General features: G+C 44.5%; 2 long non-coding RNA genes across 2 annotated transcripts in view; one reads left to right on the forward strand and one right to left on the reverse strand.

Moving 5' to 3' along the window:
* Positions 1-23,961, forward strand: part of LOC117877951 — a 51,457-nt gene extending 27,496 nt beyond the window's left edge. Inside the window, exons 2-3 of the long non-coding RNA XR_004645860.1 lie at positions 22,181-22,282; positions 23,872-23,961. This is a non-coding gene — a long non-coding RNA (uncharacterized LOC117877951). The remainder of the gene's footprint in view (positions 1-22,180; positions 22,283-23,871) is intronic.
* LOC117877950 lies at positions 15,863-23,954 on the reverse strand. The gene is made up of 3 exons (XR_004645859.1): positions 23,806-23,954; positions 20,874-21,011; positions 15,863-19,819 (listed from the first exon to the last, which is right to left on the reverse strand). It is a non-coding gene; the product is annotated as an uncharacterized LOC117877950 (long non-coding RNA).
* Positions 23,962-26,593: the final 2,632 nt, after the last annotated feature.

Here is a 26,593-nt window from a genome sequence, read left to right on the forward strand (position 1 = left end):
ATTATTGATGATAATACTCTGCATTTGTTTAGCTCCTTTCAGCAGAGAATCTCAAAGCTCTTTACAAAACACTCTTTTTAGCATTTGTAAAGGTCTTTCAAATTCAGGAAGTAACAATGCAAAGTAAGCTCTTCAGGCAGGTCTGTCTCTTTCTGTGGGACTTTTACTTTTATTCTATGTATGTGCAGCACCTAACACAATGGCATCCTGATCTATAATACAAATAATATATACAGTAATATTATAATTAATAAAGGGATGCTAGTTAGTTTGTCACAGTCTCATATGCAGGGGTGAAAGTAACTTAAAGGACTTACCCGTACTCTGGAGTCCTGAGCAGGGGGTGGGGCCTCAACCGGAAGGGGTGGGGCCTCAACCAGAAGGGGCAGGTCCTTTAGAGCCCGGACCCTTTAAATCACTGCTGGTGCTACCAGCTGCAGAGGCGGCTGGGGGCCCCGGGGTTCGGGGGCCATTTAAAGGGCCCGGGTCTCCAGCCGCCACTGTTGCCCCGGGCCCTTTAAATCACCGTCTGAGCCCCACTGCCGGAGCTCACAGAGATTTAAAGGGCCTGGGGCGGTAGCAGCATCCAAAGCCCCGGGCCCTTTAAATCGTCGCTGGAGCCCTGGGGGGTTCCGTCCACTACCCGGAGGCTCCTGCAGCGGGGCTCTGGCAGCAATTTAAAGGGCCTGGGGCCTTTTAAATTGCCTCCTGGGGAAGCTGGTCTGGTACGGCATACAGGCTCTTGCGTACCGGGGTGTACTGGCTTACTTTCACCTTTGCTCATATGTAGAATGTATTGTTGTAGATGTGTTGGTTACACAATATTAGAGAGTTGGTGAAGAAGAGCTCTGTGTAGTTCAAAGTCTTGTCTCTTTCGCCAACAGAAGTTGGTCCAGTAAAATGTATTACCTCACCCACCTTGTCCCTCTATTATGTAGACAGTGATAATTGGGTTTAAATACAGCTTGGGGTTAGGCTACAGTCTTTTAGTAGTATTATACCCATTTTCCAGATAGTGGTGGAGGGGGAAACAAGAATGTTAAGTGACTTTGCCAAGGTCATATAGAAAGCTTGTATTAGAGCCAGTGAAAGAATTTGGGAGTCTTGGCTTCATCCCTTGCTCTAGCCCTGCAAATACATTGCCTCCTTTAGCCTTAGGGGCCAGATTTATAAAGATGTGCATGCCCTTTTGTGTGTGCCTTGAATAGTCTTATTAAAATGTTTTTGTCTGTTCTGTGGTAATATTATGAACCTAAATGAGTTAATTTGTGAGGTCCTTATTTGGGTTTGTTAGTACAGAAATAGAAGTCAGGTTCTGGAACAAAGAGAGTGCTAATTTGCTTTGAACATAATTAAGCATTTGCAGTAAAGGCTGGTTTATCTATTGTGCACATAGGTTGTAACAAACCTGCTGATAAACTGTCTGCTCTAGTGATTTTGCTAGGCTGGAAGGCTTGTTGACTTGCAAAATTTCATTTTCAGTAAGATTTCTGGGGAAATTTTTAATTTTCAAAAAGATTTGATGTTTTTGTGCATCTCTTGGCAGTGTGTGCTAAGACTACATGAGAAAGATTTATATTTTGAGGATAGTATTGGAAAAGTGTGAATGGACTAGGTCTTCAGGTGTAAAGGGATTTATTTATTTATTTAATGGCATATCTGCATTATATCACCTTTTTGTTTTTATTACTGAAGTAGCATGTGCTGTTTCTCTTGTCATAATCAGGCATGTAATTGGCTATTCTTATCTCTCCATCCATAGCTCCTTTGTTTTGCTTTGAGCAACAGCCTTCAGAATCTCTCCACTGAAGCTTATTTTTTTGTTCTGTCTTGTGTACAATTGGCGATAAGCAGATCATACCTTGGCTTTTCTATTGTGAAACTTGTTTTTTTAATATTATGATTATGTTATGTTTGTCTTACTATAGTGAATCAGAAGCAAAAAGTGGTATGTGGTACATTAATCATTGCCTTGAAGGCTTCTCACAGTATGTTGGACATTGCAGATTAATGTCAAAGAAATGTTTGACTTTTTAAAAATCCCTATAATGTTCAAAGAGTTGGTTAGTAATTGGAGCTGGGTCACAACATCACAGAACATAACATAAGAACGGCCATATTGGTCAGACCAAAGGTCCATCTAGCCCAGTATCCTGTCTTTTGACAGTGGCCAATGCCAGGTGGCACAGAGGGAATGAACAGAACAGGTAATCATCAAGTGATCCATTCCCTGTCACCCATTCCCAGCTTTTGGCAAACAGAGGCTAGGGACACTATCCCTGCCCATTCTGGCTAATAGCCATTGTTGGACCTATCCTCCATGAACTTATCTAATTCTTTTTTTGAATCCTATTATAGTCTTGGCCTTCACAACATCCTCTGGCAAAGAGTTCCACAGGTTGACTGTGCGTTGTGTGAAGAAATACTTCTTTTTGTTTGGTTTAAACCTGCTGCCTATTAATTTCATTTGGTGACCCCTAGTTCTTGTGTTATGAGAAGGAGCAAATAACACGTATTTACTTTTTCCACACCTGTCATGATTTTATATAATTCTACACAGTTTGTGTTTCTCAGGAGAAACCTGTGTTGAGAAAACTATTAATAATGGGAAATGTTCCAAGCAGTTTCTAGGTAGAAAGCATAGTCCCCTCTGTTCTGTATTATTAATAATTATTTATTTACCAATAATGCAGTATGCTCGAGAGGTTTCAGCCAAATCAGGGCCTCATTCTAGCGCATAAGGAAGCAGTTTATACCAACTGCTTCCTTTGTCCACTAACCTGTGGGTTGTTTTTTTTTTTTTTGGCATGCTCAAAACTCATATTGACTTAAATGTTACAGTAACTCCTCACTTAACGTTGTATTATGTTCCTGAAAAATGTGACTTTAAGTGAAACGATGTTAAGCAAATCCAATTTCCCCATAAGAAAGAATGTAAAGGGGGGGGGGGTAGGTTCCAGGGCAGCTTCCCCTACTCTGCAAGCACCAGGGGCGGGGGGCTTAACCCTCAGCCTGCCTACTCCACCCCTTCCCCCAAGCCCCCACCCTTGACCCGCCTCTTCTCCCCCCCACCTCCTCCCCATTTACTTTGCATGCTGCATCCTGGCTCCTCCCCCATCCCTCCCCTCCCTTCTAAACGCCGCAAGCCAGCTGATTGCCACGTTCGGGAGGCAGGGGAGGGAGGGGGGAGGCGCATTGAGTTCTCGCTCCTCCCGCCCCCTCCTGCCCATGCAATCAGCTGGCTTGTGGCATTCGGGAGGCAGAGGAGGGAGGGGGGAGCCTGCGCGCTGAGTCCTCACTCCTCCCCCCACCCTCCTGCCTCCAAAACACCGCAAGCCAGCTGATTGCCACCGGCAGGAGGCAGGGAAGGGAGGAGGGATGTGCGCGAGTCTTCGCTCCTCCCCCCTCCCTCCTGCCCAGGGCAATCAGCTGGCTTGTGGCGTTTAGGAGGCAGGAGGGAGGCGGGAGGAGTGAGGACTCGGCGCAGGCTCCCCCTTCCTCCCTCCCTGCCTCCTGCCCAGGGCAATCAGCTGGCTTGCGGCATTCGGGAGGCAGGGGAGGGAGGTGGAGCTGATTGCCGTGGGCAGGAGGCGAGGGGAGGAGGGGGAAGGCACTGATCCGGGGGGTCTGCTGGCAGCCGGGAGGCGCTGGGGGAGCAGGGCGTAGGGAGCCTGCTAGCTGTGGAGAAAGCAGACAGCCAAACAACGTAAGAGTGGAGCATTGCACAACTTTAAATGAGTATGTTCCCTAATTGATCAACAACGTAACAACGAAACAATGTTAAGCGGGACGACTTTAAGTGAGGAGATACTGTACTTAATACCACTTAGGCTTTCTTTTTCCCAAACAAGGGTCCCAATCCTGCTTTTTATTGCACACCTCAGATTCTAATGGCCCTCAGTGAAAGTTTGGGGTGCACAAGGAAAGCAGGAATAGAATCCTTATCGAGCAAAAACAAAACTTAAGTGATATTAGACAGCAGAAAGACAGATCACAATGGCTTCTGCAAGATGAAATAAGGGTCTGAAAACGGGTAAGGTGAAAGTGGCCCTACTGATGTATGTGTCTCTTCTTCTCTGAGCAGTTGCATCTGTCCATTACACTAGGTGCATCCACACCTTGTGCATCAGTGAGTTCTCCCCAGCAGTACATGTAGGGGCAGCCATGCCATGCCCTGATGTCCCTCATGCTCCCAAGCAAGGCTATAAAGGGCAGAGCTGCCCCTGCCCATTCTTCAGTTCCTTCCTACTGTCCATGGTTGGTGGTGAGCACATACTGTGCTTCAGCTCGTTCCTTCTGTGAACTTGCCTTTCTAGCTAGTTGTAAGCCTAGCTCTGGTTAGTGGTACTTATTTGAGTCCCTTAGGCCTCTTTTCTTTCAGTTACTACTGCATCAAGGGAAGATGTGAGTATGGGGAAAGCAGACCTGCAGTCCCTCTCTGATAGGGTTGCCAGGTGTCCAGTTTTCAATCAGAACACCCGGTCAAAAAGGGATCCTGGTGGCTCCGGTCATCATCGCTAACCAGGCCTTTAAAAGTCCGGTCGGTGGCGCAGCGGGGCTAAGGCAGGCTCCCTGCCTGCCGTGGCGCTGCACGGCTCCCGGAAGCAGCGGCATGTCCCCCCTCCGGCTCCTACGAGTAGGGGCAGCCAGGGGGCTCCGCATGCTGCCCCAGCCCCAAGCGCCGGCTCTGCAGCTCCCATTGGCTAGGACCCGAAGCCAGTGGGAGATGCAGGGATGCCTGTGGACAGGGCAGCGTGCAGAGCCGCTTGGCCATGCCTCCGTGTAGGAACTGGAGAAGGGACATACCGCTGCTTCCGGGAGCTGCCTGAAGTAAGCCTGCACCCTTGACCCCCTCCCGCGCCCCAACCCCTGCCCTGATCCACCGCCCGCCCTTCGAACCCCTCAGTCCCATCCCGGAGCACCCTCCTGCACCTCAAATCCCTCATCCCCGGTCCCACACCAGAGCCCGCAACCCCAGCCTCACCCAACTCACCCACCCAGCACCCCAACCCCCTGCCTGAGCCCAGAGCTCCCTCCCATACTTTGAACCGTTCGGCTCCAGCCCGGAGCCCCCTCCTGCACTGCAAATCCTTCATCCCTGGCCCCATCCCAGAGCCCGCATCCCCGGCTGGAGTCCTCATCCCCTCCTGCATCCCAACCCACTGCCTCAGCCCGGAGCCCCCTCCCAAACCCTGAACTCCTCATTTCTGGCCCCACCCCAGAGCCCACATCCCCAGCTGGAGCCCTCACTCCTTGCTGCACCCCAACCCCCTGCCCCTGTCCAGTGAAAATGAGCGAGTGAGTGAGGGTGCGGAGAGCAAGCAACAGAGGAAAGGGGATGGAGTGAGCAGGGGCCGGGGCCTCAGAGAAGGGGCGGAGCCTCAGAGAAGGGGAAGGGCAGGGGCATGGCCTCGGAGGAGGGGTGGGGCAAGGGTGTTCAGTTTTGTGCGAGTAGAAAGTTGGCAACCCTACTCTCTGATGAGGCTCCTAGCTCCACCTCCATTGAAAGCAGCTAAGGAGTCACCTAATATAATGGACATATGCAGTCCCTCGAAGAAGAAGAAAAAACGATTACTCATTTCTTGTAACAGCTGTTCTTCAAAATGTGTTGCGTAAGTCCATTACACCAATGGCTCCCAACCTTTCCATTTTACTGTGCCCCTTTCAGGAATCTGATTTGCCTTGTGTGCCCCAAGTTTCACCTCACATAAAAAACTACTTGTTTACAAAATCAGATATAAACTACAAAAGTGTCACAGCACACTATTACTGAAAAATTGCTTACCTTCTCGTTTTTACCATATAATTATAAAATAATCCAATTGGAATATAAACATTGTACTTATATTTCACTGTATAGTCTACAGAGCAGTATAAACAAGACATTGTATGAAATTTTAGTTTGTACTGACTTTGCTAGTGCTTTTTATGTAGCCTGTTGTAAAACTAGGCAAATATCTAGATGAGTTGATGTATCCCCTGGAAGACCTCTGCGTATCCCCAAGCGAACACGTACCCTTGGTTGAGAACCGCTGCATTACATGACCTGTCTTTCGTCCCCAGCACATGGGAGTCTGTCATCTAAGATTCGGGTATGAAGGAACTGAAGGATGGGTGGGATGTCTCCACCCTTCATATTCTCAGCTTGGAGCACGAGGGATGCCTCTAGGGTACAGCTCACCTAGTGTAATGGACATATGCAACACAACTGGAGAACAACTGTTATGAGCAGTCAGTAACTGATTCTTTTCCATGCCATATGCTGGTGTCTGCCCTGTGGTCCCTTCATATCATCAGATGATATTGTATATTGTAAAAATGATTTCTTCCAGCAAGTTGTGAGAATTACTCTGTAAGAATGGGTGTTAAGTAGTTCTGATAGGCAATCTCTGTCAGCAGCATGGACACCATTTTTCCATGTTCTTACATAGTCACTATTTCCTAACAACTAAACCAATAGAGGCTTGATCCCACAAGAGGCTGGGCGTCTGGTCTTGATACAGCAAAACGCTTACTCGTGTGCTTAACTTTAACTTTAAGTACATGAGGAGTCTTACTGAAGTTAAGTAAGTCTTACTGGATCAGGACCACAGTACTGCTCAGTAGCTGTAGGATTCAACCCTAAGTGAGTTCTTGGGGAGGCAGGATGGTCTGCTGTTAAGACAGAAGACTGGGCGCCAGAAGAGCTGGATGCTATTCCAGGCTCAGCTGCACACTTCCTGTGTGACTTTGGTCAAGCATAAATAACTCTGAATTTCAGGTTCTCAACTGTTCAATTAGAGGAGCTAATAATATTTACCTACCTACAGATCAACCTCAAAGAGATGCCTTGTGGGACTTATTTAATTAGTTTTTGTAAAGCATTTTGAGATTCTTAGATGGAAGATGCTCTAAAAGAGCAAAGGATTATTTATTACCCAGATACACCTGGAGACAAATATTTTAATAATGTTGTACAGTACTCCAAGTTCCTGGATGGGAGGATGGGTAAGTTTTACTTTATTAATTAAGGGCTCCATTTTGCTATTAACTTCAATGAGAGGAGGGTTGGGGCCAGATTTATAATCAGAATAAAGTTTATTCTGGCTTAATAGGAGGGCACCTATTCTCAGCTCATTGCTTCTGGTTCTGTCTTTTTTCTTCTTTCTTTCTTTATCTCTTGCTTTTGCATTCATGCAGAATATGTTGCTAGGTTTATTTCATACAGTAAATTGAAAACAATTGCTTACAATCAAACTGCAGTCAATCTTTTATAGTAAGGACTGTTTTTAAGATGATCTGCTTATCTGTCATTAACTAGTGTGACTTCACATTTGTCCCTTCATATCTAGAACTAATAGAGACAATAAACCTTGCCGAAAGTGGCAAATAATGAGAAAACTGATACCATTGTATCATGGAAAAATGATTTCAAATACATCTCTGATATAATATTTAGCAGGAAATATAAGAATAGGTTGGAAATGACATCTGTGAAGTCTGCAACATACATAATAGAGTAAACTCTCCTAACTACATAGCAACCATACACTGCAAGGTTTAACAAATTCACCGTGTACCATGGTTTCAGTATACATTTCTCATCTTGTATTTCAAAGTTACTGCAATAGTGGGTGTGCTTATTAGATTCATGTAAAGCACCTAACACAAATGGGAGCCTGATCTTAGTTGGAACCTCTAAGTGTATTATAAAAGAAATAAATTATACTAATTAATAATATTTGTTGCTCTGTTTTCTGGGAGAAAACTATCCCACAGTAGAATTAAAAGGAAACGAATGAAAATTCAAGCCAAGTACAGAGAGCACCTTTAAATAGTTCCATAACAACAACAAAAATCCTACACCTACCCTGAAAGGTAATGTAGAGTCCCTAACCAGAAGTTTAAAATACAGTATGATATCCTGTCACCCGCACTGTGTAATCCAGCCCAAGTGCAGAGTCTGTGACTTCCTATCTCCAAAACAGGCAGTATCAAGCATCCAGAGCTGAACACTCCAGAACTCTGGGATATGAAATCCAGATCCAAATTCAAACGGGCAATATTCAGGTTGATAGGTTTCAGACCATTAACGAGAGAAGTTTTTTAGCTGTAAACTAGAATCCAGATCCAGAACAATGGCTTGGGTTTATCTCTAATGCAATATTATATTCCTTGTATTTTTTAAAATAAAAATCCTCCTGGGTGCACTACAATATAGCAAGTTAAGCTACCACCCTGATTTTTCTACAAGTTAGAGGAATCTCTGTCCCAGATCCACGAAAGAACTATTAGACCACAGCTGGTCACAAACTGCTCTTACCCTAGGTCACCAGGAAACAAACTGTAAGACAGCATGGGCACAGGTTCAATTCTGTAAACTACCTGCCGCTCAGCAACCCTTATAATAGTTGTTGCCCCTGTCCTTCAGAAGTTAATTTTGGTGTTGATTGCCTGACATAAAACCCAAATAGCTTTTTTTACTGTTTTCTCAGGATTTTCCCTTTTCATTGTGGCTTTATTCATCTTTAAACAATATTACCTTAAAGAAACACATTTGCAGTAAACTTGTAGGTGCAATGGGATTATTCATAAAAAGAAAACTGCTATGATTGCTCACAGAAAAACTACCTACAATGCATCTCTGCTGACTTACTTGCTGGTTGCTAGGCTTCTCTTTCTCTTTACCATTGTAAAATGTTAATCTCACAGTTGTAAAACTTAATGGAGGGGAAAGGAAATAAGGAGAAAAAAAGCATGTCACTGGGAAGTCCACCTTTTATACTCAGAAGTAAAGGCAAAGCAAAAATAAAATTATGGGTCCCAGTCCAGTAAAGAAAACCCTGGGGCAGGAGCCCTCTGTCTGTACAGAACCCCATTGTGCACAGGTGTCCTCCTGCATGGGTCTTTTTAGGGCAGTGGAATAGTGAACTTAATCAGAGTTACTGTCTCTAATTCTAGAAGAATTCTGTCTGAGTTACATGTGCAAAATGCCACCCTTTTTTTGGATATGGATGAGTTTGTTGTTAAGTGTTTTAGGTCACTGCAGGGAAAAATTGATTACACTGGCCTACAATTTTTGAGAAGTCGTCTGCTTCAGAGATAAAATGTGCTATTTATTATGTATTTTGATGTGCTGAATTCAAATATGACAATTAAAACAATTGATTGGCTACTGTTTCTAAGATATTTAAGTGTTTACATTTTATGTCTATGTATATTGTGTAGATAGTAGAGTTTTAATCATAAATTGTAAACCTAGGTCTTTTCATGTGTTTATGGTTGCTTTACATGATAATATTTCACCTGTCCTGTTTATGGAACACTTTAAAAATCAGCAAAAGGGTTATATAAATAAAATGTATTATGAAACAAAAGGCAAAAAACTATTATATACATAATTTAGTCCTATTCAGTGTCTACTCGGCGCTTCTTGGCTTGTCTCTTGTATTCATTAAATGGAGCATCTCTTGTCACTGTCCAGCAATAGTCTGCAAGCATTGATGGGCTCCATTTGCCCTGATAGCGTTTCTCCATTGTTTCAATGTCCTGGTGAAATCGCTCGCCGTGCTCGTCGCTCACTGCTCCGCAGTTCGGTGGAAAAAAATCTAGATGAGAGTGCAAAAAATTTATCTTTAGTGACATGTTGCAACCAAGGCTTTTGTATGCCTTGAGGAGGTTTTCCACCAACAACCTGTAGTTGTCTGCCTTGTTGTTTCCGAGAAAATGTATTGCCACTAACTGGAAGGCTTTCCATGCCGTCTTTTCCTTGCCACGCAGTGCACGGTCAAATGCATCATCTCGAAGAAGTTCACGAATCTGAGGACTAATAAAGACACCTTCCTTTAACTTAGCTTCACTTAACCTTGGAAATTTTCCACGGAGGTACTTGAAAGCTGCTTGTGTTTTGTCAATGGCCTTGACAAAGTTCTTCATCAGACCCAGCTTGATGTGTAAGGGTGGTAACAAAATCTTCCTTGATTCAACAAGTGGTGGATGCTGAACACTTTTCCTCCCAGGCTTCAATGACTGTCGGAGTGGCCAATCTTTCTTGATATAGTGGGAATCTCTTGCACGACTATCCCATTCGCAGAGAAAACAGCAGTACTTTGTGTATCCAGTCTGCAGACCAAGCAAGAGAGCAACAACCTTCAAATCGCCACAAAGCTGCCACTGATGTTGGTCATAGTTTATGTACCTCAAAAGTTGTTTCATGTTGTCATAGGTTTCCTTCATATGGACTGCATGACCAACTGGAATTGATGGCAAAACATTGCCATTATGCAGTAAAACAGCTTTAAGACTCATCTTCGATGAATCAATGAACAGTCTCCATTCATCTGGATCGTGAATGATGTTGAGGGCTGCCATCACACCATCGATGTTGTTGCAGGCTACAAGATCACCTTCCATGAAGAAGAAAGGGACAAGATCCTTTTGACGGTCACGGAACATGGAAACCCTAACATCACCTACCAGGAGATTCCACTGCTGTAGTCTGGAGCCCAACAGCTCTGCCTTACTCTTGGGTAGTTCCAAATCCCTGACTAGGTCATTCAGTTCACCTTGTGTTATGAAGTGTGGTTCAGAGGAGGAGGATGGGAGAAAATGTGGGTCCTGTGACATTGATGGTTCAGGACCAGAAGTTTCATCCTCTTCCTCTTCCTCGTCTGACTCAAGTGAGAATGATTCTGGTGCATCAGGAACCGGCAGTCCTTCTCCATGGGATACTGGGCATATAACTGATGGAATGTTTGGATAATGCACAGTCCACTTTTTCTTCTTTGACACACCTTTCCCAAGTGGAGGCACCATGCAGAAGTAACAATTGCTGGTATAATCTGTTGGCTCTCTCCAAATCATTGGCACTGCAAAAGGCATAGATTTCCTTTTCCTGTTCAACCACTGGCGAAGATTTGTTGCACAAGAGTTGCAGCATATGTGTGGGGCCCACCTCTTGTCCTGATCTCCAATTTTGCAGCCAAAATAAAGGTGATAGGCTTTCTTAACCATAGTAGTTATAAGGCGCTTTTGTGATGCAAAAGTCACTTCACCACAAACATAGCAGAAGTTATCTGCACTGTTCACACAAGTACGAGGCATCTCTGCTCACTTTGGCTAAACAGAAATATGTCCCTTTGCAAAATCAAACACTGACAAATAAGAGAGCACGACACTGTATGATTTCTAGAGCTGATATAGGGCAATTTGTTCAGCAGAGTGATGTAAGCTTCGTTATGATTGCATCATCCATGACTTCTAGGAATAACATGATGCAATTCATATCATGTATGACGCAATACCAGCTTCAGATTGCATCATTCATTGTTTTGCCTAAAAAGCAAGTACTGTCCAAACCCAGTCATAGATTTATTCCTAGATCCAGTCAAAGATGTATTTTAGTCATTTCTGGTTTAAATTGAGATCCCTTCCCTTTATAACTCACTTATCCTCCGCCATTCCCAAGTCAAGGGTTGTATATACTGACCCAATAGCATATCTTGAAAACTAGAGCCAATCAACAATTTTAAGCATCATTTTTGTTCTCAGTGACCCAGAATTAGTAAAATTTGACTACATTTATTTCAGAAGCATTTTGGCTGTAGAGCAGTGTTCTGTAATGCCTTAAATGGCACTCTTGCTTTTTAGGAGATGCATGTTCGTTAGTTTCGTTGTGGGTGGGTTGCTCTGTCTCTGCATTTGGTTCCCCAAGTGGGCCTGTTTAGGCGGCGGTACTGAGGGAAGCACAGTGCCTTGCAGAATCCCCACCCTTTTAATCCTTACTGTCTCTCTTACACAGCTGGTCCCACATGCAGTATAGCTTTGTACTTTCCATGAATTTCCTTATGACTTTCAAATACAGTCTTATTTCAACATGTCCTTATGCACTGTCCATCGTAATAACTGTGACTTGCTTTATCTGAAGTAGAAGCTAAATATCTATGCAGGAAATACATTTTAGAAAATGTTCTTTGTCATTCTTCTCATAGTTACAGGTAATGTTTCCCAGAATAGGTATCCTAGCTGAACAATATGCCTTCTGCATTATCATCACATTAACAATAAGCAATTGCCTTTTTAATGCGCTCTTCCATATATTGTTTAAAAAATTACAGAAAAGGGGGAACGTGGGATTAAGTATTATGGGCCTGATTCTGATCTCTCACCATTTTGACTATAGTGTAACGCCATTAACTTCAGTGAAATTATTCCCATTTTACATCAGTATAACTGAAACCAGAATCAGGCGTTGTATAAGAAAATGATACATTAATAAAATAGTGTTGACCATTCAGTGGATCATAGTGCACCAGGAAAATACTCTGATATTTCTGAGCTCAAGAGTTTCTGATGTGAATCTCTGATTCTGCCTGAATTCATTTCAAGTCTTAGATACCATGGTGATTGGTGCTATATAAAAATATAAGTGAAATAGATACTTAAAAACACATGCTGCTCTTGGTCTTGTTAGTCCTTACGCAATACATATGATAGTCATTGAGCCTCAGCATCAGGGTGAGTGAAGGTAGACAAAAGTCAGAGTTACTGCACTGAGAAGCACCACCCACATTCCTACTCCTCTAACTGAAGGGTAAAAGGTGGGCCAGATATAGGCAACAAATGAATGCGTCTGAGGAGACCTGGGATAAGTGTGATCCCCTGCATGTTTAACTATGTGTTCTTCTCCAGACATTGCTCTGTAGAAGTGACTGTAGATAGTTCATTAGAGCACAGGGCAGCTCCATGCATAGTGAGGCTCTGTTGAAGCATAAAATTGGCTGTTGACCATTAAAAAAAAGAAATAAAACTAGACAGTACTGTTGTGCAACTGACATGTCGACATTGGCTTAAAAGATATATGGACACAGTCAATCTGATCATCAAAACGTGGCCAAGCAAAAACATTGTATCAACAGCCGGGCTTTTTGCTGTAGCATATTTTAGTTTTCTTTAAGTATTCATTTTTTGGGGGAAAGTACTGTATTTACACATATATTATATTTAACAATTTCCTCTAGCTGTATATCTATCTTAAGGAAGCAGATCTCATTGCTTTTAAAAAAAAAAAAGTGTATTGACATACAGTAAGAGAAGGCCATGAATAAATTCCACAATCCAAGTTAAAGATCCTGTCTTCGGGCCTGATCAGTACAGCACAGAATAGGCTTCAACACTGGGAGTGAGGCAGGGTAAGCACAAGAGAGGCAAATCTTGGCATTAGCGACTGATGGCTGCAGCTTGTCCCTGTGGAATAGTACCAGAGTGAGATGTTTAATAATTAAAGCATGTATGTATTCATGAGAAAATATGGAGATGAAATGAAATGGAATAGGTACTGAGAGAAAAAAGTGCTTTAACGAAATGCTTTATTATAAACTACTTTATCCAAAGAGATTAGGTGGCTCAGAGAATCAGAGAGTCAATACCTCATTTCCACTGATCTGAATCTATCCCAGCTGGGGTGTGAGCAACTTATGTAAATGGACAGCTACTGGTCTATGTGAAATGAGCTGTTGTTCTTAGTGTGAGTCCTGGAGGATAAGTCTCCATGGTACAAAATCCATCACCACAATTGGCTCACCTTAGTCACTTTAGCAGAGAGATTCCAGCCCAGAGAGTGGGTGTATTACCCCTCCACCAACTTTATTCATCATTCCCAAAGTGCAGAGAACTTACTCAGACTGCTGCTGTGCCCCTCAAAACTAAATAACCTGGCCTCGGGATTTGGCCCAATATGCAGAATCTAAAATGTTCAGTTTGTTAATTAAAAACTCTGCCACTTTTATCCTCCATCCTCCTTCCCAAGAACCAAATGTGCAGAAAACAGGGAAGGGAGAACGTGGGGCCAGGCGACATGCAGCGGTAGGGGGGTTGCACTATTTCCCCCACTTTTGTTTTGGAAATTTTCTTCTGTTACTTGTTTGGGGGTGTTGTAATGGCACCTGGCCTGCCTAGCAACGGGTGACTATTGGATCGTTTTAGCACATTTACAAAAACCCTTTTATGTCATTAAGAAAGTTTATTGGTATCACTGCATCACATCATACAATCATGATTTGAGATAAAGCTAAAAACATGATCAGCAGCAATTATACATTACTAAGCAAACACTATTCTTCTGTTCAGTTAGGTACAGTTAATTCAATAACTTCCTTATATGAACCCATACTGTAATTCTCACCACCCAATTCATTGTTCATCCTGTCATTCATAAGTACATTGCATGGCAGTCAAGCCCACACCCCTCCCAAGCACTGACACCCCCCCCCAAAAATTAATTAGCTCCTTTCCCCCCCCCACAAGCACATTTTTATAGGTACTATTCCCCCTCTTCCGCTGGGCCATGCAAGTCCATATTGTGATTCTAGCTTGTTCCCTGTGATACCTCCCTGGAGATATTCTGATTAAATAAGGGGATCATAAGTCTCATACCCCACTCCAATCTGGATTGAGGTGGGTGAGTGTGACCTTTGGCCATTTTGGAAAATCCCCTCTCTTACTGATCATTCTGTAATAATATATGTCACCAGATCTGCTTTAAAAATACAGAAAACATAGCATTTAACAGATGACTCCACAGATGTCATTTCAGCCCCACCTCCTTTGGGGTACTGGTTAAAGGGTGCAAATGAGCTAAGTTCCTCAAGTCCCCTATATGTTCTGGATGTGATCAATGACCTAATATGAACTATTGAAATCTTTTTCTTCTCACATTTTCACTTCTCCATATTTCATTCTCTCAGCATTTCTTAAAATATTCTGGGTTTTTTACTGGCAAAGGATTAGGGCATTAACAATCATTTTACTTTACCTCTGATTATCAAAGCTATCTTACATTCTATTAATATAAACTGTACTTAAGGTAGAGAAACATTAAGAGTTTTCAGAGCAGCAACATTGAAGGTTATAGACCAGGCTTCACTCACATAGTCCCATTTCCTTCACACTTTACCCACTCCTCTTTACCATGAATAGTTTTGCAATGGCTACATCTGTGGCAGTAACATTGCACGTTCACTCTTTGGATTTATTTTTGGAAAGTGCTGAAGTGGCGCTGATAGACAGTAACAGTTGTCTATTTTGTAAAGATACAGCAATGCTCTGATCAGGGCTCCGTAAATATATTTTCTCATCAAGGTTATGTATATCACACCGTTGGGAGGCACCCATGGGCCTTATTCTGGATCCTGTGCTCAGGCTTTTGAACCTCATGGCACAGAGAACATCCTTACGCTGCATCGTCTCAGACCTCACTTGAAGTCAGCTTTACAAATATTCTTGCCCAGCAGGATGATATTCTAATGGATTGCAAATCATCCTTCCATGGAACGCGTACATCCCATTGTTCTCACACTGCAATCTTAATTCTGGTGATTTTTGTAATAGCTGTTTATAGTTCTTGTTTAAAACTTTGTGCAGGAAGCTGTACTCCCATGGATTATGAGCATATCAGCACATCAATACCTTCTGGACAGGAAAACTATCACTTCGGTGCTTTCCCCATCCCTAGGGCTGCTTGGGGCTGATTCAGCTGCTAGCACGCCTTCTAGCAGCCTCAGGGCTGCTATAACTTAGCCTGGTTGAGAATGGCCCTCCACTACATCACCCAAAGATTGCAGAGGTGAGAGAGTGTGGTAAACTGATCATGGGCAGGGTTTACGGGGAGTGGCCAAAGTGTGTCTAGGATCACTGGCTGATGTAACAGCCCCCATCCTGAGCATGCTCTAAGTTGGGCTGGGGCTTGACACAGCCTAGGGGAACGAGACAGACAAAGGTGGCATAGCATGCTGTCCTTAACCATGTGCAAGTTGACCAATTCTATGCCACATGCCTAGCCTTCCAATTACAGGTATTACATAAATAGCAATTAATACACACCAAATGTTACAATCATTTGTATTTTATTTGCTTAAAGTACTTCAGATATTTTATTAGTAGTGCAACATGATAAAAGAGGCTGGGTAATCAAGAGCATATTTATCTCTCTGGTAACCTTTTTCTCCCCCCCAACCCCCTTCATTTTACTTGGAGCAAGAAAAACAGTTTCATTGGTTGGGGCTGTAATTATAGTAAACTAATAGCCAGCTAGCTGCTGCATTTTCATACTAGGTATTGTGAATGTGTTGTGAGCTGTTCTCTCACCTGAAAATAATTATTTTGTACACAAAGTTTAAGACACATAGGGACTGATTTTACAATCACTACAGTGCATAATGCTTACCACCCTGACTAGTCCCAAGGAGTTTAGGAAGAAGCATAATATCTGGTAGGAGTTACAAGATAAGCCAATAGATAACAATGCTGCCTCTGAGATTGTACTCTCCAAAAACTCTTCACATGAACACCCTGTTTGAAACAGGATTTTGCAAAAGTAAAGAACCCAACTCCTCCAAAAGTACCACCCCACACAAAAGCCTCCCATTTCTTACTCATTATTTGGACCCAACTGGCAACTATTTCTCCACCTAAAGAAGGCTTCCACAGAGAGATACGCTATTAGTATTGTTTGTATAACTGTGGTATGTAGGACCCCTCGTCAGGGGCCAGGACCCTATTGTGCTGGGTGCTGTACAAACATAACAAAAACAGTCTCTGTCCCAAAGAGCTCACAGTCTGTGGTGGAGGAAGGGATACAACACACAAGCAGAGTGAACAATGTGATGGTTCCACCATTTTTTGGTGTGTGGGGTGGGTTTAGGCAGTGGGGGAATATTCTACAGTGAAGGGAGAGAGGTAAGAGGAGTGACGCTGAGGTGAACAGCCTCTGAGGGAGATGGAGGAATGAAGCAAACAGCCAGTCAGCACAGGGTATAGAAAGTCCAGTCAAAACTGTAGAAAGGTTTCCAAAGGTCCCTGCTTTAGCTGCTTCTGCTCCCATCTAACAGGGGTTTTTATTAGAAGTTTTTCCCCCTGCAATATTGCTGGCTGTTACAGGCTTGTAGTGATGAGTTTCAGCAATTTAAGTATTGGAAGAGAACGGCCCTTGAACAAAATAAGTGAATAAAAGATTTCCATCACAGAATGCAATGAAGACAAATCAAGGCACCCTCCCCATAACCTTCAGGAGAGAGACTGAAATCTCATCAACATCCAAACTGATTTATTAGGGTCAAGATAGTTAATTTATGACTCATCAGCTGCCCAATATTGCCAACCCCAATCTGCCAAAAATCATGAGACTAAAAATGTGATTGGCTTAAAAATCATGATACCACAGAAATAAATCACACCGTTTCTCATTTGCCTTATGATTTCTGAGACTTCAGAGTAAAGTTATGTGCCCCTCATTTGTAAGTGAACAGTTTAGGATCAAAAATTCAACCTTAAATAGTTGCTAGGTACACAAAATGGTATCGATTATCTATTTCCTAATGCCCAGGAGTGGGAATTCAATCCCTTTCCATTCTCCTCCCCCTTATCAGTATCCTGTCTCCTGCACTACCCCATGTCCCTCCTTGCCCACTCAGGGTGGGATTGAAAAGGGGGATATAGGCACCCAAAGTGGCAGTTAGGTTCCTAAATGCAATATTTAGATGCCACTGGCTTTCACAAAACCCTTGTTGAGCTGCTGTCTAACCTTGTAGGCATCTAAGTTTCCACTGTTAATCTGAGGCACCTAAATTTTGGCAGCTAGGCACACACAGCTGCCTAAATTCTGACATTGCCTGGCAGCTCAGTGCCTAATTCATGCCTAAGCCCTAGTGGGGTTTGCAAACTAGTCATTCCCCTATTTATCTACCTGTTAGGGCCCAATCTGATAGCAATGCTCTGAGCATGCCTGAACTTGGACAAAAGATGACAACAGTGGTGAGAGAAATATTTTATTGGACCGACTTCTGTTGATGAAAGGGACCCCACCAGTATCACAGGCCCTGGTCTCTGTGACCCCTCTGCCTACAAATTGGTCCTCATCGACCTCTTCATGACCATCTACTGCTAGCATCCCTGTTCTCTAGGACCACATGTGACCCCATGACCTCCAAATCTGATCCAGGAATTGCTACTACCTGCAGTCCTGCTTTCTGTGACCTTGTGTGATGCCTCTGCCTCCAAAGTGATCCTAATTCACCTGTGCACGTCCCCTCACTACCACCACCCCTTCTCTCTGTGACCCTGTTTCCTCTGTGCCTTGATATTGATCCTAATTGACCTGTGCATGAACCTTCAGTACCACCAAGGCTAGTCTCTGACTCCATGTGACCCCCTCAACCTCCAAACTGATGCTAATTGACCTGTGCCTGATCAATCAGTACCACCAGTCCTCTGACCTTGTGACCCATCTTCCTCCAAAATTGATCCTCATTAACGTCTGCATGACCTCAAGTACAACCATCCCTGTTCTGTGACCTTGGGTGACCCCACTGCCTCCAAGTTGATTTTCATTGATCTGTGTATTAGCCCCCACTACCCAGTCCTCAGCTCTGTGTCTTTGATCCCTCTGGTTCCAAATTGATTCTAATTGACCTCTACATGACCCCCAGTAGGACCAGTGCTGCTCTCTGTGACTCTATTGCCTCTGCTCTGGTCCTCAGGGACCTGTGCATGATCTCCCACTACCATCAGCCCTTTTCTCTGTCAACTTGTGACTTCTCTGCCTCTACACTGTTCCTGTTTGACCTCTGCATGACCACAAGTCCTGCTCTCAGTGACCCTATGTTACCAGACTGCCTCTACATTTATCCTGTAGTGACTTCAGACCCCTGACTGGAGACTAGCCCCACCCCACCCATATCATGAGATTGGCCACAAAGTTCTCTTAGCAGACTGTTGCTTCTTTCCAAAACATCCAGGGGGAAGCATGTTTCCTGTGTGCTGGCTAGAGTTTGGTACCAATAATGCCAATGTTGTAGGTTTGATTCCCCATGGTGGTCACTTGGTGACTGCAGGCCTCAGAAGGGTGGCTTTTTGGTTTTTGCTGACTGCTCTGGGGAGAGGGGGCAAAAAAGAGGGAAGCAAGTAGGCTAGCTGCTTTGCAGGGAGTAGAGGAAGTCCTCATCCCACCCTGTGGAGAGTACAGGCATCAATCCACCTACTTCTCACATGTAAAGCAAGCTCTTTACTGCCTGAGCTAATTCTCTCCCCCCCTGCTTTTGTGTGACCTGCCCTGTGCCAGGATGGCACAGAGAGGGCTCTGGGGTCTTGAGCAAAGCAGACCAGAGCAACAAAAGAGGGCTGGTTGCCCCTGCTGCTACAGAGCAGGCTGGAGAATGTAGGCCTCGCTCATGCGGCCACTCACATGAAAGTGAGTGCTCAGTCCTGGAGCTAATTCCCCAGGCCCTCAGCCAGCATCCGTGGGCCGGACCCAAGCTGCTTTCAACCCCATGATAGCTCACTTCTTAGGAGGCTGAGTCAGGGAAAGGATCCCTGGAGTTGCTAAGCCTGCTGGCGGACAACACCTTCTAAGCCGAAAGAAGAAAGGAGGTTGACAGGGTAGGTTACAGGCCCCGTCTTGAGGCAGAGGCTAGACTAGATTAGCTGAGAGAGCTAGTGTAATTGATGGGAATGGTTAATTTAGTTTAATTCTGAATAATGTGGAAGCAGACCTCTCTAGGATACCTTCCCTCCTACATGCTCTGCTCTTTCACACACCTCAAAGCTATGGGCAGAGGTTTGAATTCTTAGTCCGAAACAGAAAGAATTCCTAAATCTATTCAGGTATTTCCAGGTTCAGATAGACCCAATTTATACAGCTCTAGAAGCAAAGACTGTAAAACCAACACCCTAATAAAAATTTTGAGTAAGGGGAAGGAGTCAGACAGGTGATTCTGGAGGAGCAGTGCTGTGCTGCTCAGACCCCACTTCTCATCGCTCAGCGGCTTAAAACAGAATGCTGAGAATACTGAAACAAAAACAAAAAAAGGAAGAATTAACATGTTTGCCAAGCAATGCTCCATGCACATCAAGATGGACTTTGGTACACATAAATAATGCTCTATATCCAGAAAGAACAATGGTCCATATGTAGACATTGGATGTTTATTACAACAACAAGCCCATTCTCCTTCAGTTATTTTCACAATTCCATTCTATTGGCTATGCAACATGTAAACTGACCGCAGAGACAGACGTAACCCTTGTCCAGAGAATAAGGATAATGTCTCCTAAATCTTTGTGTGTACGTTATTGCCAACATTTCAGACTTAAGTGCCTAAAGTTAGGCACCTAAATCAGTGGTTCTCAAACTTTTGTAGTGGTGACCCCTTTCACATAGCAAGCCTGAGAGTGTGACCCCCCTTATGAATTAAAAACACTATGTATTTAACATAGCTATAAATGCTTGAGGCAAAAGTGGCATTTGGAGTGGAAGCTGACAGCTCGTGACCCCCCCCCCCCATAACCTCACAACCCCCTGAGGGGTCCTGACCCCCAGTTTGAGAACCTTGACCTAAATTAAGTATTTAGGCTCCTGATTCAGTTTCCAAGCACTCAGAATTCTCAGTGACAGGCCACTGTCTTTCTATTTACACCTTTTATATGACAGATTGAACCTCAGTCATGAGGTTCAGATCTTAATCTTGGGTTTCTTCAAGTTTCAGGATTCTTGTTTAAAATCCTTATACAGATAGACAAGCTACAGATACAAACATTTTGAGAATGTGGGGAAAAAAGGGGTCTGGATCAGTTTCCATTTTGAATCCATCTCTTATCTATGACAGGCCAGAACCTGGGAATGGGATGGATCACTTGATTACCTGTTCTGTTCATTCCCTCTGGGGCACCTGGCAATGACCACTGTCAGAAGACTGGATACTGGGCTAGATGGACCTTTGGTCTGAGCCAGTATGGCCTTTAATGTTCTACAAAAACTGGTCAAGAAGTGGCAGAATCTCTGGAAATTCCTACATCAGACTGACTCAGGAAATGATCATTTAGATGAATAAATAAAATCTCACCTTTCCCTGCCCACAGCAGTTCGAACCCTTCATTGATTTTATCAAAAGGCAAAGCGTGGGTTATTAATGCATCTCGGTTACACTTCTTGTTCATGTAATCCGACACCAGTTTAGGGAGAGAGTCCTTCAACTTCCACCCTTTAAAAAGAAAGAAAACAAAAATAAAAATAAAAACCAAAAACAAACCACCCAGTAGCTTATCAGTAGAATATGACATGCATGATCTACCTTCTCAGAATGGGTAAGAAAAATCATGTTCATGTTAAGTCACTCACCACCCTATCCTCAGTTTCCCCGATCTGTAAAATAAGGATAGGGATGTGTGTGTTTTGGTAAAGTTCCTAGAGAGTGCATAAACAAAGCATCCAGCAACTGCTCAAATATCCATCAGTGATAGCCTCTGGTCAGAGGCTGGTGAAGGGATAGGGATTTTTTTAAACATTTAGGCAACCAGGAATCTTAAAAACAAAAACAAAAAAAGAAGACCTCTAGCCCCACCCCTGCCCTGCCCTGTTCCCATCCACTCCCTCCCACTTCCCACCCCCTGACTGCCCCCTCAGAACCTCCACCCGCCCCCACACCCCCATCCCCTGACTAGGGCTGGCTTTAAAGAGCCCAGGAATCGGGCTGCGCTCTGGCCGGGGTCGCGGGGCTTGGGGCCGGGCTGGAGGTGCTCGGCCGGGGTTGGGCCAACGCACTCAGCCGGAATTGGGGTTGCTGCCCTGGGGCCCAAGCCGGAGCAGCTAGGGCTGGGGGTGCTCGGCCGGTGCCACTTGGCTGGAACCGGGGCCAGCGCCGTGGGGCCCAAGCTGGGCCAGGCTGGAGCGGCTGGGGCTGGAGGTGCTTGGCTGGAACTGGGGTGGGTGCTGCCCGGCCAGAAGCTGCCCGGGCTGAGCCACACCTCCCCGGAGCTCTCCTCCCCCACCCCCCCAGCTTACCTGCTGCTGCTGCCCACCTGCCCCTGCTTCTTTTCAGACTTCCTGCGAAGATCTGATTCACGGAAAGCAGGGGAGGGGGAGGGGCAGAGAGTTTGGGGGAGGGAAGGAGGAGGAAGACAACTGCGGGGCCGGATGGCATGGTAAGGCTGCAGGGGCTAGGGGAGAGCAGGGAAGGGGTTTTGTATGCTGAGTGGCGCTTGGCCGCTGCTTTTCTGTCTATAAATAGCTGACCGGGGGGAAATCCTGGACATTTTTAGAAGTCCCTCCCCGGTTGGCTATTCATAGACTGAAAAGCCGGACATGTCCGGGGAAATCCAGACATATGGTAGCCCTATGTATTATGCTACTTCCACTCATTTTGCTTCACAGGGCATTGCCATGGAAGACATGGTCTTCTTCCTGCCTAGTATGAAGATTCAAAGATACCAGCTACAGTGGTAGCAGAGCAGACTGCCTGCCTTCTGGAGACTGGTGAGAAATAAGCGATAAAACTGAAAAATACTGATAGAGTTTTAAACCCATGCCCTCAAGAGTCAACATTACAGCTAATAGTCCTCCAAGCCAAACCACAGAATGCTTCTGAGAATTGGTCAGTTTTAATGTTTGTATTCCTGGAAATGGGTTTTGAATGATTCCATTTGCACTGAAAGTAGGAGGAGGCTTGGAATCTACTTGCTTCAAGGATTTAAAAAGAAATTGTAGCTACTGCTTCAAACCCATATTTGAAGACCAAAGTCTAGCTTCTGTTACTGCAGCTAAAAAAAAAAAAAAAAAAAAAAAAAAAAAAATCTACACAGACAGAAATAGGGTATGGGCAAGAATGGTTGGTCTGATTGAGAATACCCTCAGAAATTTAGTGCAATTTTTCAACTTGAACCTTATTGCATTGCTAGAGACTAGAAATAAAAAGGGATTAAGAGATAAAGCATCCAAGGGGCAAATAGTAAAAGTAGAGCAGGTAGAGTAAGAGACCAATTGAGAGAAATGGTGAGGAAAACTGCTACCAAAGCCGTTCTAGTTTTTAAAAGTGAATCAATTTTGGCATTGGGCATGGAAGAGATATGGAAAATTGTATTGAACTTTTCAGTCCTATATGGGCAAGAGACTCATGGATTTGAAATAGTTTTGCAATGCTAAAAACAGCTGGCCCAGGATCACAAGACATCCAGCTCAATGAGATTTGTACTATTTACAAAGAAATGATTGACAAGAACACTGCATTTTATCTGCTCTCAGTTGTATGATACATCACTGTCTTTTGCTCCAGGTTGCAGATTATGTGAAAGCTATTATACAGTAGCCACAGCTTTCAAATAATTTATTTCAGGTATGCAGTCAAGTGTAATTGCACTGGATAAAAGAAATATTTTCAAAAACAATATAAGGGCTCTGTTCAACTGGAACTAGAAAGCTTTTGTTCATGCTATAGCACTGACCCAGGGACCTGCCCCCCATTTTCCTCTACACAAGTAAGCCCGAGAGCTCTTTCCTCACCCACCTATGAGTTTCTCTCCCTACAACCAGTTTCAAAACCCCAGAACCTCCCCACTGTTCAGCTCCCACCCACTAGCTTGTCCCAGACTCCAATGGCAGCCACCCCGTGCTATAGCCCACTCCTCCCTACTACCCCTCTGGATATCCAGAATTCATGTACTCTTGGCTACAGATACCTATTTATTGTAATTTAAAATATTATACAAGACCCTAGAAATCCCAAATAAGTTCACACTCCTAACTGAACTGAGCCCTTCATGCCTCAGTCAACCCTACTCTAGGCTGAGGAAGAGATGGGGGAAAAAAAAAAAAAATGCAATGCAATAGCTAGGCCTCCTATTTACCTATAGCCATGTGCAGGTTAAAAATATTTGAAGAATGGGATTTTTCTAGCTAGGGGTGTAGCTTATAAGTAAAGGACAGAGACAACCTGCCTAGAAAATGGAATGTTATAACAAAAAGCCAGCTCTTTGATCTTTGAGCAAAGAGAGAATACTTACTATTTTTTAGAAATTTGATTGAAACTCTATACAGTATTTATAAGTGTGCCCTGCTTGCTTTTCCAGAAGTTTCCATGTCTCAGCCTCTGTTGGAAAGCGGTCCCAGCTGTGCAGAGAATGCTTCTTTCCACTGGAGAGTGACTTTGGCAAGAAACAGGTACTGATACAAACGAGATATTCCCTGGATGTGCTCAGCACATATCAGATGATAGGCCAACCATAGATGGGGTCATTCAAACATTGTTCAATGAAATTTTGAGTGAGGAAGGACAGCCCTCTGGGCATTTAGGTGGAGCAAAAACCTCCTTGTGCAGACAAGTTCCACAGAACTTACATAATTGCTATCAAGTTGAGTGGTAGCACATTTTAACCTGGTTCAACAACTGTATTTTATTTAAGACCTTCTGTACATTTGAGATATTTACCATGCTAAGTGTGGTTTATTCTCCCTCTACTATAGCACACCTCAGGTCCTCAAAACAAAAAGTCTCATTGGCTTAGAGTATTATTTGAAATAGCCTATGCTTGTGTCAGTTTCATAAACCAGGGCTGGGGGAACATACAACCTGTGGGCCAGATCTGGCCCGCTGCTTCATTTCATCCAGCCCAAGGCAAGCTCCTGCACTGCAGGCCAGCAGCCTCTATCGCCCCCCCCATGGCTGGAGCCATGAGCACCAACTTGCCCTGCTGTGGGGGCAGGGTGAGAGAAACTAGGGTTGCCAGGCCATTAAAAGTCTAGTCAGCTCCATGCAGCTACCAGATGTCCCTGCAGCCCGAAGGAGCAGGGGCAATCAGGGAAGCTCTGCATGCTGCCCCCACCCCCAGCACTGGCTCTGCAGCTCCCATTGGCCAGAAACCATGGCCAATGGGAGCTGTGGGGCAGTGCCTGCAGGCACAGGCAGCGTGCACCATGCAGAGCCACCTGGTGCCTCTGCCTAGGAGAGGGACATGCCAGGTGCTTCTGGGAGCCGTGCACAGCCAGGGAGCCTGTCTGCCTCAGCCCTGCCAACCAGGAGCTGCCTGAGGTAAGTTCTGTGTGGCCAGAGACTGCACCCTGAATTCTGCCCCAGGTCAGAACTCCCTCCCATACCCTCTGCACCCCAACTTCCTACTGGACCTCAAACCCCTCATCCCCACCCCCAGAGCCTGCACCCCCAGCCAGATCCTCACTTCATTCTACACCCCTGCGATAGGATTCCCTGGGTGCAGCCTAGGACTGCTGTGCCTGGGCCGTCTCAGTGCTTTGCGAATGTCAAGAAGCAAACCCCTGCAGGTGCTGTTGTTATCCCTCAGCACAACTGTACATGGAGCCCCATACCCAGCTCAGTTGTATGAATGCTCCTAAAGCCCCTCATGAATCAGAGTGAAGCACTAGCCAAATCCCCCCAGATCCCAGCCTTGAACCTCAGGACTACATCTTCAGGGCTGCAAAAGTGTGAATAGTGCAAATTAATTGGTTCACCACACCAATGGAAAGTGGTGACACCAGCCTTTGCAAGCCTGAGCAGATTTACTCTACACTTCAAGCAGACTCACTGGTAAAGATATACATACAGAAGTTTGACTATTAAAATCTCTTTTTTAGAGAGAGGCAAAAAGTCAATTTATTTTGGCAGCCATTCTAAGCATGCAGTCCAAACTCAACCCTATTAGGCTGGGCAACATCTAGATTAAGCAGTTTCTCAACCCACCGGATATCACAATCCTGAATACACAGGTTTGTCCCTTAAACCTGGGCTAGTCTTCTCTGTTGGAGTCTTCTGGGTGTCTTTGTTGCTTGCAGCATAGGTGGGAGCAGGAAAAAGGTCAAGCATGCCCCCTCCCTCCTCCCCCCCCCATGTTCTGTTTTATACCCTTAGGTCATGTGCTTGGAGAACACAAGTCCAGGCATGTCTGGTGGGCATTGCTGAGTCCCCAGGCAAAGGTGAGCAATCCCCCTCGTGTGGCCTTATTCAGGTGAGTCACTGAATTGTAGTTTCCTTGCTGGACAATGGCTGGTGATTCTGTTCAGCAGCCACCCAGATGCTGGTTACCTTCATTGTCCCTGGGGAGCTAGCATCTGTGCTTCCCAAACCCACAGCATATTTTAGTGACAACCATACAACACATTCTCAACTTCATATGCATTAATGATATACACATTTAGATAGAAAAAGTGTACTTTCAGCAGATCATAGCCTTCCCCTGATACCTCACATGGCCTGCATTAAATACAATATCACAATTACAAGAAAAATATGGGGGTTACAGAGTATTCCAAGGTATAGAATGTCACAGGCCCCACCCCAGAGCTTAGGGGAAGCCCTGAGCCTCTGCCCACCTGCTACCCCAGTTATGGGCAGCCCATGTCTGATTTTTAATGTGGGTCAATGGCCCCCTGATAGAAAAAGGTTCCCCACCCATCATAAGCCACAAGGAAAGTCATTAGGCAGGGTCTGTTAATGTTGGAAGCAACTAGAATCCTACTTTGCCCATTTTAAAGTCATGCATCATGTATTTTTTCCAGGCACTAAAACCTTTATCTGCATGGTTTGTTGTGGAGTTTAGGCCACAAGACAGGCACAAGAGTCCCATTAATGTTTCTGGCACAGCTCAAGAACTCCAGCTGGTTAAATCCCTTAATGATTTGTAACACATGGCTGTTGAGGTGAACAGCTACCACGGATGGTGATGAGTGAGCTATAAATACCTAAAGAGACCATTCAAACAAAAAACCCTATTGGCACTATTGTTGGGGTACCATTAAAAGCAACTCAGTATCAAGGCCCTAAAATTGACACCCCACAAA

Source organism: Trachemys scripta, chromosome 5, assembly GCF_013100865.1.
Source record: "Trachemys scripta elegans isolate TJP31775 chromosome 5, CAS_Tse_1.0, whole genome shotgun sequence".
Lineage (NCBI taxonomy): Eukaryota > Metazoa > Chordata > Testudines > Emydidae > Trachemys > Trachemys scripta.